Below are 13,645 nucleotides of genomic sequence, written 5' to 3'. Positions count from 1 at the left end.
TTTCTGATTTAGTGCTAAATATAAAAGACGGCCAGAAGTAAAGGAACATGAGGTGTTTGTGGCGATTGAGGAAATCACTGCTAGAGCTGACTGGGAGTAGGTGCTCTGCTCAGACAGTTCAAAGGGTGTTTTAAGATTGGAAGCCCCGTTCAGTAACGCACACGTGGGGTGTACACTCCTCATTACTGCATAACTTTCAGTGTGTCTGCTTATGCTTTCTGTTGGGGTTTTTTTTTTTAATACCAATCTGATTGGCTTTGCCTTTATATGTGTGTATATACATATATATATATAAACTTTTTTTTTTACATGCAGTATGTAGAACAGTAGCATTTTGTAAGATACATAAAGGGCTATATGAGCTAAATGTGGTAAATTAATATATTTTAAAATTATTTCTTTCTTATTCCATTACTACTTCTACCACTGAAACCCCAAAATCTTAATTGTTTTTGTTTTGTACAGAAGCCGATTCTAAGGCAAATCCAGAGAAAAGGTTTTTATGGAATTCTTTCCTCCAGTCTGTAACCATATTCTTCTTCTTTTCAGACAAAAAATGTGGTTTCAGTAACTAAAATTTATTTAAATTTCTATAGATACTTCACTATTTGTTTTTCAGTGCTTGAAAACACTCAGCTTGGCACTAGATATTTTTCCCCCATTAATATTTACTGCTCATTAAAAGACTGTGATGTGATACTGGAACTGAGTGATTAGAATCCTGTTCTACAAACGCTGTTTTGCCTAGTGCTGGGATAGTCTTACTGAAAACATGAACCCCTGTGTAAGGGGCGGTAAATTAGTAACTAATTCTTGATTTATGAGCATTAATTACTAAGGAAGGCATTATCTTCTAATGATACATACTCAACTTGCCCTAGACACGTGTACTGATTTTGTTTAAAGATTGTGAATGTATACCCATTTGAAGAGTTAGTACAAATAAACATTTTTGTCTTGGGAATCACTTTGGTTTCTGTTGTCTCATTTTACGTGGCTTGCGATTAATATTTTATTCACTTGATGGAATGTAGGTTTTTATGGCTATGGTATGTAGTGATAGCAGATAGGAGGTTGCCGTGCAAGAATTTAAGTTTTAAAAAGAGTTATTTGACATCCAGATGTCACCGTTTTAATTTCTGTCCATTAGTGGAACAGTTGTGGTGTCTTTGACCTCCCGACCAGGTCCTCATCTTCAGTTCCTTGAGCTGGTGTGTGAGCCACTGGAGGGCGCTGGTGGGTAAGTGACCAGTTCCCCCTGCCTCACCGTTACTTTGCTTCCCTTTTATTTTTCAGCTGCTGGAAGTGAGAGAAAGAGCTTGGAATAAAACACCCAACACCTTATTACCTCTGCCCAAGGCCCTGCCTTGCCAATCGTATAAGACCCTCCCAGTACAGGGCAACAGTCACTACTTCAGCTCCTGGGCAATATGGCCAGTGGCATCACTTTGGATGCACTTTACAGGACCCCAAAATGCTTGTTTCTGTTGCATCTTGGAGTTGCAAAGGGACGAGAGCGTGTTGTGCTCAGTTTTGTCAGTTTTTACATCAGCTAAAGGGGTAGGAGGTGTCACCAGTGTTTAACCAGGGAAAGAAAGGTCTGCGACTTAGTTGTGGGGCACCATACTGTAATGGAGCGGGGTGTTTTGGTGAATAGAATAACGCACTGTCTACCTGAAAGTCTCAAAGCATTTAATAAAATGAGAGCAACGTCCCAATTCCTTATTACAGACAAGGATACGGAGACAGGTAAAGGTGGTTGCCCAGCAAACTGGGTGCATTTTATTCTTAATTTTCAGCCAGAGTCTCAGCCATTAAATCATTTCCCATTGCACTTTAAGCTCAAAATTGTATTTTTTTTTTAAGGGTGCATTAAATGAACTAGCAGTGTAAATATGTGGGTATCTAAAACATACCATCCAAAAGGCCAAAGCATGGGTCAAGAGAAAAGTAAAAACCATCAGTAGAGAATTAGGATGGATACATTTCTTTCATATGGGCGTTATTTTCTGAAGGGGTGGTGCTTTCTCACTAAATCAGAGCTTGTGGGCTGGGTGTCTTTGACCATCTGGCTGTAAATAACACCCCGCCTGGCCCGGAGACCCAGGAAACACGGCAAAGAAGTCACTTTGCGATGGCCTGTGCTGAGGGTTCTTCATAACCTGGACTCTGTGGTAAGGCTGGAGTCGTGCGAGTGAAGTACGTGGGGGTCACAGGGGCTGGTTAATGCTGAAATTAAATGCTGTCCCAGAACATGAAGCACTTCATATTATTAGAAAGGGAAAAAATATTTCTCTTTTGCCTGTTTCCTGGCCGCACGGAGTTATCTCTTTGATTTGCCAAGAGCTGATAGAAATCTGAGTGCTAAAAGGTAACATTTCTATTTTGAATAATGGAAAGGGAGAGTATCTGCCTTCAATCCCAGCACGTGCGAAGGAGAGGTGTTTGGCGTTGGCGTTAAATGAAACCCTGTGCTCTCTGTTCTGACTTGATTCCAGATCCCTGCCAATATGCTTTGGGTAGGGACTTCCAGGTACTCTGGATCCATCAGCCTGGTCCTGCTCTTGCTGAAAGCAGCTGTAGAACTGGATTTTAAGAGGCGAGCGGCAGGGTGATGCCCAGCAGAATGGTATCTCTGAACTGGATTTACCCATTTATTATCTTTACCTCTTACCTACAGTGTATGTTTTCGAGCGAGGTTGTGAAGGGCAATTGTAGGAAGCGCTGGGAACCATATGTTGATTATTTCAGGAAGTTACTAGAAACAGCAGGAATTACTGCTTTTAAAAGTATGTTCTTCGTGTAAGGTGTGCTGTAGGAATTAGTGAGTAATAAACTAAGCACAGCGAGCAGTTCTGATGGTTCGTGTGGGGTAACTGCCAAAGTCTGCTCAGTACAACCCACACTGCACTGTGCTGTTAGCACTGCTTGAAATGCCCAGTGTTGTGACAACATTTTCTCAGCTGGATGGGAGTCATTTAGTGCCCTTCACCCTACAGCTTTCCTTCACATCTATCCCAGCTTCCCTCTCGCCTTTTTGTGCCCGCACCTCTCTGTGCTGTTTTGTAGTGAACCTTAAGAAGGGATCTTCACATCAAAAGGTGAGTGTACGTACGTGCATATGCTCATCCATAGAGGAAACACCACCTACCTTTTATTGAACGTTTCCGTGCCCAAGTGAGCCTTGGGAGGGGCTGGGAACCGTGCACAGGCTTTTAGGGGAGGCCACCAAGAGGCCCTTTGGGGTTGCTGTGTCCATCCATTCCATTAAAGCTGCTCCATTGTGAAGCTCCAGTCCATAGTGCTCTTCCAGACCACCCTCCAGTCTCTCGGATGGCAGGACGTCAGCCTGGGTTAACTGAAAACATTGTTTTAAGGGTACAGTGTCACATCGATTTTACCGGTCACTGAAGCTCTGAAATGCCACATTTATTAAAAATAGTGCATATTCCATGTTTAGGTGAAAATACTAATGGCATTAATTGAACTTGTTTGCCCTTTCTCCAACTCCAGTTTCATTATAAACCCCGTTTTAGAAACTGCAAACCATTGCATCACACTCCTGTCACAGAAACACACTTCAGCCTTCAGCGCAAGAGATTCCTTCTGAGTGGTTTATGTTTTAAGGACTCGGTGAATTGCAGTTTGATGATTGCTAAGCACAGTCATGTGGTGGGCTCAGAAAGTACAGCCTTGGGGATTTTTAGTTTGCTTTCTTGCTTTTTTAAGGCTGGAAAGAACTGGAAAGCAAGCCAAATCTGTTGGCAAGCACCAGCTGGATTCCTGACCTATGTAAATAATAATATAGAGACATTTATGAAGCATTAGCCAGCATTTAAAATACAAACTTCAAACTGAAGTACTTGCACAACAGCTTCTCAGTAACTGGAAGCTATTTTTTACCTTTTTTTTTTTTTTGGTGGTACCCAGTCCCTATATTGTTGCACTGAGACAAACCGACATGTATCATGATATGGGATTTTGAAGGCTCAAAACACTTGAAATGGTTTTAGCAAAGTGAGCTCAAAGGAAGCTGCTCCGTCCTGTGGTAGCTGCACAGAGCCAGCCTTGGCTGCGCCTGTGCTTTGCATTAAAGCCCAGGTTTTGTACAAGTGGTTTTAGAAGGGCATTTAAACCCAGTTTAGGGATTTTTCTAATTTCCACATACTGCACAGAGTTGTACTGGAATGTGACAGGGATGCTTGGTGTTTCATTTTCAATCTAGACTTCAGCAGCAGCACTTTCTCCAAGCCTCAAGTTAGGTGGTAATGGCAGCAGCACTTGGTCACGCCAGTCTTCCCTTCTCTGTGTTTAGTTTTATCCTCTGGTTTTCTTCACCTGCATTTTTGTCAGGCCGGGGGCTGCTATAGAGATACCTTTTGCTCCTCCCAGACCTTCAGCAGCCACAGCAAAAAAAGATCAGCACGCTGCCATCTGCATTTATCCTTGCCTTACGTTTGTTGCCCAGTAGAGAGGTTAAGTGTGGAACGAGATCTTCCAAACCTTCATACTCTTGGGTTTAATCCTTCTGCCACTTGCACCTTTATTCATAGAGTCACTGTTTTAAAACAGCAGAAGCTCGAGTTTTTTCCTAGAGGTGTTCTCTGCAGTGGTTCAGGCTGCTGTGAGTCTCCAGGGTATGTGATCGCACCAGAACGCTGGTAGGTAGCGGTGCTTCTCATTACCCAGCTGAAGTCCTTCAACTTTGTAACAAAAGCTGCTTATTTTTATTCTAATGTATTGCTACTCTAGAGCTATAGAATCCTACACTTCAGTTTAGTTTACCTCGTTGCCATATTCATGCAAGTAATCTATTTTTTTTTCCCTCAGAAAAAGTCTCCACCTTATCCATGGCTATACAATATTCACAGGTAAATTCTAAAACTTGTAATTCAGCTGCTTGTAACCATCTGGCAGAGGGATGTGCAGTTCCTCAGTATGACAATTTCTAGGTGTGGCTTTTCTTCCAAAATAGAGTAGGGTTGGCGGGACAGCGCTGGGCAGTGTAGAGCAGCAGAGATGTTTCCTAGCCCTTCCAGGGCTTTCTGGAAGCCATCGGATTAAAAATGAGGGAAGAGACTGGAATGGGGTTGGATTGCTCACCCTACAGGTAAACCATTTTAAGTGGAGAGTTGATTGGAGCCCTTTTTGGCCTGTCATTCTGTACCCAGCACAGCTTCATGGCAATAGCTTGGTGCAGCCATGTTCTCTTCACAACCGAAACCTCTCCTCGGAGAACTTTGCGGTTGCTCAAGTGCCAGAGAGTTTCCACAAGCACACTTGGTCTTATCAAAAGGCACTGAGATAGAACAATTGCTGTTGAAGTTTCCCCCTCCCTTCCATGTATCACTCTCCAAGCAAGAGATGGAAAACTCTTGAGATGAGAAAAATATGCTGCTCATGCACTTCAGACAGATTATGCAGAGGAAATATGCACTTTTCTCACTTTGTGGTGGGATCATGAGAGTTCAGAGGAATGCACTGACAGTCATGGCAAAGGCTGGCAAGAGAAATAATCGCATCCTCCTTGGGACAAAGACCCCCATTCTTTCTTGCACATCCTGCATTTAACAAGTGAGAAATAATCAATTAGAAGTGTTGGCTCCCTCTTCATTTGTGTGTGATTTTATTTTTTAATTTTTTTTCTCAGAGCTAAACTAAACAGGATTAGGTCCCACTAAGGAGTCAGAGACAGGCCCTCTGTCCTGAAATGTTCTTCCTGAAATTCTTAGGGGATTGCCTGCCTTCTTTGCACTTGCAGACTCAGAGCAAGAAGTGGGAGCTCTAGTAATAGCAAGGTAGCCACAACTCCAGCTCTTAAGGGTTTTTTTTATGTGATCTTACCAACAAAATAATTATAATGCTATTAGCAGCTGTCACCTGGCATTACCAGAGGTTGAGGTTAAATGGTAGAAATTGAGTGAGAACATTCCAGGGACTACTCCTGACCTCTGATGCATTTTTATCCATCTAAAATAGGCCCTGACCCCCAAGTGGGCTGGAAATCTTGCTGGTTCCTTCCACCTGAGAACTTGTGCCCTGTGTGCGAGCTCTCCCCTAGCACAAAGCCTGGGTTTCTCACTGCTACTGTCATCACTCCTCAAGTGAATAGCAGGGGACTTGGTTACACCGTTTGTGAATTATCAGATATTATGGCGATGGGGGCACCAGAAGCACCTCTGTGAATGATCAGATTTAGACACAACCCATCATGCCAACATGTGGGCTGTGCCAAGCGAGCGTCCAAGGAGTGGTAAGCAGATACTGGGAGGTTTAAACATCTCTGCTCACCTAATGTTGGGACAGTAATTAGGTCCAGGGTGGATGGACAGATATTTTTTAGGAAACAGATAATTGATAAGCACAGCTCCAAGTACCTTGTTTTAATTACAGAGTTGGACTAGACTGATTTAAAAGGCATTACGTTACATGACTGAGTTGGACTAGACTGATTTAAAAGGCATTATGTTACATGGGGAACTCCACCCCAGGTAATTGGGCCTTGGATGAGCCCCCCTTGAATGCATCGCTAAAAATGACAACGTGGTTTATTGGCACAGAAGCTATAGGCACAGAAGCTATAGGCTAAATAAGCAGGGAAGCTAAACTCTGCACGGCAGCCTGCTTCAGTCAGGATGAAAGCCTCTCAGCCGGGCTGGCAGAAGGAAGTTCCTGGGATTGCTGACGGGGCTGAACGTGTCCTAAGGCACAGGAGACTTCATTCCCTGTCTCCCTGCCTCTGTGTCTTCAGTTCACTTTTTCCACAAGGAATTGTATGCACGTGCACAGACAACACTTGAACAGTGAAAATGCTTAATTTTCAAGCCTGCTTTCAGTTCTGAAGTATTACAGTGTTAACATACGATTTACATTTATTCAATGCAGTTTTCTTAGGCTTACCCAGTCCCAAGTCTTTGCACAGCTAGAGTTTTGGAGAGATTATTTTTGCTCTCAAAAGCATTATCTGGCTTGAAATGATTAGTAAAATATATTAAAATCCAGTAGGCTGATCTCAAGAAATAGCTGATCTTCATATGCTTTTTAATAATAGGGATTTGTAGTGTTTAGGCTTGGGGGTGTTTTGGGTTGGTGAATTTTTTTATTTTCTGTGCTGCCTTTGAGTAAATACAGCCAGGTCCATCTGCTTTAGTCCAGTATCATTGACTGGTGGCATGCACTGACAGTGCATCATTGACATGCACTGGTGGCATTTTTTGGCACAACTTCTACCAGGGGATTCACAAGCACACACACCCCCCCAGGGTAAAGGCAGCTTCTCTGTGTAGTGCTAATGGGGAGACTACACCTCTCGCTGTCACTCACCTTAGGGCTGATGCTTGCTAAAAGCTATTCTTGAACATGTTAATGAAATACTGTGAAATCATGGCTGCTTTTTCAAGGCAGGGATACATACATACAGAGCAAGTGTGGGGGATGTAGTTCTTCCAAGTCCCGTCGCTTCTTCAGCTCCCCAGATTTGGAGGTGAACTTGAACTGTACCACTTGTGCTCAGATGATGCAGGCTGTGGGCTGCTGTCCCTCCAGTCCCCTCTCCAAGACAGGCAGTTGTCACAGGTCCTCCTGTTCCATGCTCTTAAAAGAAGACATCATTGAATACTTATATTTATAGTAGAGATACATCCACCAGCGTAGTTTTTTCCCCCCTTTTCTGTCTGTAATTTTCACTTCCTGCTGGTTGCTTTACACGCAGTTGCTTTACAGGTGGGAATACTTTTGCAGGCTGGAAGATGTCACCTGTAGCTCATCTTCCAATTAGATACCTTGAAACACCCTGTAAAATCCCAGTGTTGTTTGTTGCTGTTTCTGAAGATAATTTATTAAATCCTGCATTTCAGCACTGATGAATTTAAGTAATCCCCTTACTTGTATTTCTCTTACTTGCAAATTACATCAAGAAATCCTTCACTAGTGAATTCAGTCCATTGAAGTAGGCTTCTAGCACAAGAGAGATGCTTGTATGCAAGAAATAATCTCAGATTTCATCAAAGTAACACTTGGTTTGAATACATCCCGTCTAACTTTGATGTTTTTTTCCTTGTACTGCCTGCTTCAACAATGAATCATGAAAATATGACCTCCCTGATTAGTACTTCACTCAAATAGTAATCAAAACATCACTTAAAAAGACAGCGCAGCAGTTTGATGCACAACCTTCATTTGCACACACTGATACAGCTTGTTTCCTGAGCTGCTGCTCAATCCTTGTGAGGAAGGCAAGTAATTATTTGATTAGCATATCCAGAGAACCACACTGCTTTTGTAAGATCATATATTTGATTTACTTAGTGACTACTTTTTTTTTTTAATCATTTTCTGGGTCTAGGAGGCATTCCTTTAATTATATGGATATGTCTGTGTATGTGTGTGTATAGATACATACATACATCCATCCACACACACATATAAGCAGTTTTCTGATGTGCTGAGGAGATGAAGGTTACGCTACCACACTACCTGTTCTCATCTTCCTCCATAGCCTTTTATCCTATTGGCCAATTCCAGCTGAACATAACAAATTGGAAGAGTACCAAAAGATGTCAAAGTCTTATAAATGCCAAGAAAACACACCAACTGAGGATACCCTCTTAGTAAAAAAAAAAAAAAAAAAAAAGGTACATAGAGTAGATCGACCTTATAAATACCCCCACTGCAGCAAGCACTTCTGATGGAGTCTGAACACTCTTGAACATTAAGGTGACCCAACCTCAAAGTTCACAGGAAATGAAGCTTCTTAATCGTGGAGCTTATGGGGATGTCTATGTTGTAATAAATCTCATGTCAAAATTGTCTCATACTTAGCATTAAGTCAGACACTCACAAATATATGATGGATTTAATTCACCTCAATACTAATAATTAGAGCCACATCCATCACAAAGCATCCAAATCTAATATTGCAGTCCACAGGGCTGTGCCAATTCCCGTAATTTAAATACCTAGGTAATGAGGCTGCCTTCAATAGAAAGGCTGTATTTTAACTGCAAGATGAGCATTTACTAAAATCCTTCTTGGTATGTTTTTCTTATGGTTAAAAGGGCTTAGATAGCCTAACTCCTATCAGCTCTTCTCTCAATCTCCTAAAATCCCCAAATGAAAACCTTCCTTTCTTCTAAAATTCTCTTTTCCCTCACTGATCTAGCAAAGAAGCATTATCCGTGCTCAGTAGCTAGTTAGTAGGATGATAAATTACTTGACAGGATAAGCTTTCTCAAGGCATGTCATAAATGGGATAAGCCTTTGTTCTGAGGAAATCCCAGTCACTCCAAAATTCAGCCCATCATCCACCCCCTGACTGCTCTCCAGTCCCATACTGTGCAGCCCAAAGCCTGCAATTTTCAAAGCGGAGGAAGTGAATGGAGAAATTGAATGGAATTTGGCTTTCTGATTCCTGTAAAAATCCCAGCAGGTTTTGCTAGACAGGCAACAGACAACACACTCTGTTCCCCATAAATATGTGAAGCCGTAATAGAAATAATCATTTTCTCTTCTATTTATCTCCTGTTTCTCTAGGCTCCTGCTTCTCTTGCGATGGGTGGTTCCAGGAACCGAGAAGAGAAGAATGCACTAAGTGCCTTGCATCACTGCAGCTGTTTTTTCATGCACTGACACAAGACTTACCAGGTATCAGCAACTTTGCATGCTGGTTTTGTGTGTAACACTATGAAAGCATCCAATAATTATTTCTAGGCATGAGCAGTGCTATGTATATTCTAAACCGCTGGTGCCTGCGCCTCTGTACCCTGCTTTGAGATGAACTTGACTGTGTTTTGTGCTAGTGAGATTTGCTTCTTTGGGTTTGTTTTGTTTCAGGGCTAAGACTGCTCTATGAATACAAACAACAGGGTCGTTTTGTTCTTTGTGTTCATGCCAGTCTTTTGGCACTGGTCTACTTGCAAAGAGAAATCGCTGATGTGAAGATATCGATACCGTGTCGCTCCGTCACTCGCAGGTTTCAGACCATTACGTGGTATAATGCGTTCCCCTGTTAACGATTTGCTCTCCTTCTGTTAATGGATAGATGTAAATTGTCTCTACCCCATACTAACAGAACGGCTGTGCAAACAAGTACGAAGACTAGTAAAACATCTGCCAGCATTTCTCTGCCTTCTTCCACGGTTGAGTTCTCCAAGACTTAGGTCAGTGCCCTGCCAGGCTCCCAGTTCTCCTCTCCTGCACCTCACCCCCTTTTTTTCACTCTGGATGAGGACTTTCTACTTTTAAACCTGGCAGCCCACCTGTATAAAACTCATTCTCCCAGGGCAGCCCTCCTGTAACCCAACTATTGGCCAGGCACAGCCCAGTGAGCTCTTTTATTCTGCTACTGCTCCAGGACAAGGAGGTGATGTGTCAGGCACCGGTACTGCCTGTGTGCCGTACAGCTGGGTGACAAGAGCATTCACAAGATTGTACATTTATGGAATTAATGGGAATTCATTTCTTTGGTTTCTCAAATTGCTTGCATCGTCTCTTGTCATGTTCCGTATAGTACAGACCACAAAATTTGTCAATGTTAAGCTTGGTCAAGAGCATATTTTAAATAAATCCATAGCTTTGAATTACAGATTTAAAAAGATGGAGAATCTACCGCTTTACCTAATAAATTATTTAAATAGCTAATTATGCTGTATTAAAAAGATAAGTTAAAAAGCCCCAAACAACAAAGATGCTTTCTTTTCAGAACTGGGCACTGGTGAGGCCTCACCTTGAGTACTGTGTCCAGTTTTGGGCCCCCTACCATAAAAAAGACATTGAGGTGCTGGAGCGGGTCCAGAGAAGGGCGACAAAGATGGTGAGGGGTCTGGAGAATAAGTCTTATGAGGAGAGGCTGAGGGAACTGGGGTTATTCAGCCTGGAGAAGAGGAGGCTGAGGGGAGACCTTATTGCTCTCTACAACTACCTGAAAGGAGGGTGTAGAGAGGTGGGGGCCGGTCTCTTTTCTCAAGTCACAGGCGACAGAACAAGAGGGATTGGCCTTAACTGGGGGCCGGTCTCTTTTCTCAAGTCACAGGCGACAGGACAAGAGGGATTTGCCTTAACTTACACCAGGGGAGGTTCAGGCTGGATATTAGGAAAAAAATTTTCACTGAAAGGGTTATCAGGCATTGGAATGGGCTGCCCAGGGAGGTGGTTGAGGCCCCATCCCTGGAGGTGTTCAAAAGACGGGTTGATGTAGTGCTGGGAGGTATGGTTTAGTGATGATGCTCCTTGTTTGTTGTGTGGGTGTCTATTTTTGTCAGTTAGGTTGACGGTTGGACAAGATGATCTTTAAGGTCCCTTCCAACCTAGAAGATTCTGTGATTCTGTGAATTTGTCTAACTTCAGCTTCCAAGCCATGGTATCTGGTTAGGTTTGTGCTTGCCAGCTACTGGATGGCTTCCCTCTGTCTATACATGCACCCAGCAAGCTCAAGTCACCTCCTAATAATTTAACATAAGGTGCAGTTAAGGTATCAGTCATGTTTCGGGATTTTGTACCAACCCCAGCAGAGCAAGATAGCTGTCTGTCAATAAAGCCTGTGAGCAAGCTGATGCCAGAAGCTCTGAGGTGGCTGTAAACTCTCCCTAAACATAGATGATGCTGTAATGAAACCACAGTCTTTCATTAATTATCTAAAACCAAATACACCATTGACAAGTGGTTGAAGGTGATATTTTCCTCCAGCTGTTTTGCACCGGGCTTGGGTGCTGTATAAACACCAGCTGCTGTGATTTACATAAACATTTAAGCAAGCACTGTCCTTAGCACATAGAAAACATACATGTCTTCAGTGGCAACATTTATATTCTCAAGTACTGCAATCACTAGTGTTTGCTCCTACCATAGTAATACTGAAAGGTCTACGGAGGGCTGGTGACCCCAAGGAAAGTAGCTATGAGTCTGCCTCGGGGACAGCCTGCCTGGACATGCTCAGGGGCAGAATAAGCTCCTTCCTCACATAACATGACACCGGACACTCTTGAGTATTCAGGTGACTGGTGATTTGCAGGTGTGAGAAGGCACGGCCACCAGCTGCGCTTGGAGCTGTGCTCGCGGGCTGCCTGCAGAGAAGGACAGCTGAGAAGCAGCCTGTGAAACACAAGATGGGCGTACTCCTGCAAGTGTGTTACAGATTTGAGGGCCCCTGACCCCGAAACATGAAAACCACAGCTCCCGTTCTGAGAAGATTTGTGCACAGAGTTCACACTTGTCCCCACAAACTCTTCCCTTCGTGCGAGTAGATGAGCTCTCTGCCCCGAAGTTAAGCATACGTGTACAGAGCACAGGGACAGTGTTCTAAGAACAAATCTGCTCTGGAGGAAGTAAGCAATTTTTCCTCGGCATGGTATCTAAGGCACGGTTGTGTTTCAGGGCTGGGAGGGATTTTTAGATTCCCAGAGCAGATAAAACAGCTGGTGAAAGGCTAATGTACAGAAAAGACACGGCTTATGTACTTTGTCATTTCTTTTCTTAGCGCAATCTCTATCACCAGTTTGCTTTGTGTGATGATAATGGGTTTCAAAAGTGTAAAATAATAATAATAATAATAAAAAATCTTAAAGTCAATATGTTACTACTCACAGCATGGAGTTAATCCTCTCTGTGGCGGTGCGTATGTTCTAAGCTCTTTGGCAGTTGAAATGTCTGTGTGTCCACAGTCAGGCTTCTGTCTGTACAATTGAAGTAAACTTCATGTAAAGAAAGAAATATTTGTGAGAAAAGGAGTACTGAGTATGAACAGGTAGTTTTTGCAATTTTTCACCATTAGAGCAGTAACTTACGTATCTGATGGTCAAATCCCATGCACTATAATTTCTCAGACTGTAGTTTCAATTAGTGTTGATGTTACGTTCGTTAATTTTGGGGCATCCAAGCTGCAAAACCAAAAAAGTCTCGTGTTCAGTAACCCCACATACAAACACAGATCCACACATACCAACCCACAGATCTGCAGAATAATAGCCACTTTGAAAAAATGGGTATCTCATCTATTCTCACTCTGCTGCAGCAACATTAGAAGACCAAACTATCTCTATCATGAAAACCATCTTTACTTTGCAAAATACCAGTTCACACACAGAGTCATTTGCCTTGACTGATGATTAGGTGTGCCTATAGCACATGTTACTACCAGAGTGCAGATCAATTATTTCTGCTTTGGGTCAGTATAAATCAGCTTTTCTGTACTGTCATAATGTTATCAGTTATTTACTTAAATATGTCTGTAGCTCAAAGCCTACACTTTGCTGATTCCGAAAAGCCATTAGGAAATATTCCAAACATTTATTGATTTAATGCTAACTAAAAATATCACATCCTCAGATTAGCACAGTGGGATGTCAAGGGTGAGAATATTTGTCCTGGACATCTGACGCGAATCCGTGTTCCTTACACATGACCTGGGTCCCACAGAAAGTACAATTCCTTTCTTGCCCTCTTCAGAATAAGCTCCTTTATCTTTCTTAGATAGCTCCTAGGTGTTTTTTAAAAACAGGAGTTTTGTTGTTGACTGCAATCTGCTGATGACCAGTGAAAAATCTCAATCACCTTTCCTTTTATATGTTTACTTGTTTTACCTACCTAAAAAAAAAAAAAGTCTGAATAGCCTCAACATTTGAAAATTCTAGGATTTAGGAGAGGGAAAGGG

Source organism: Calidris pugnax, unplaced genomic scaffold, assembly GCF_001431845.1.
Source record: "Calidris pugnax isolate Ruff unplaced genomic scaffold, ASM143184v1 scaffold11, whole genome shotgun sequence".
In the NCBI taxonomy this organism is placed as follows: Eukaryota; Metazoa; Chordata; class Aves; order Charadriiformes; family Scolopacidae; genus Calidris; species Calidris pugnax.
This window is presented reverse-complemented; position numbering follows the sequence as displayed.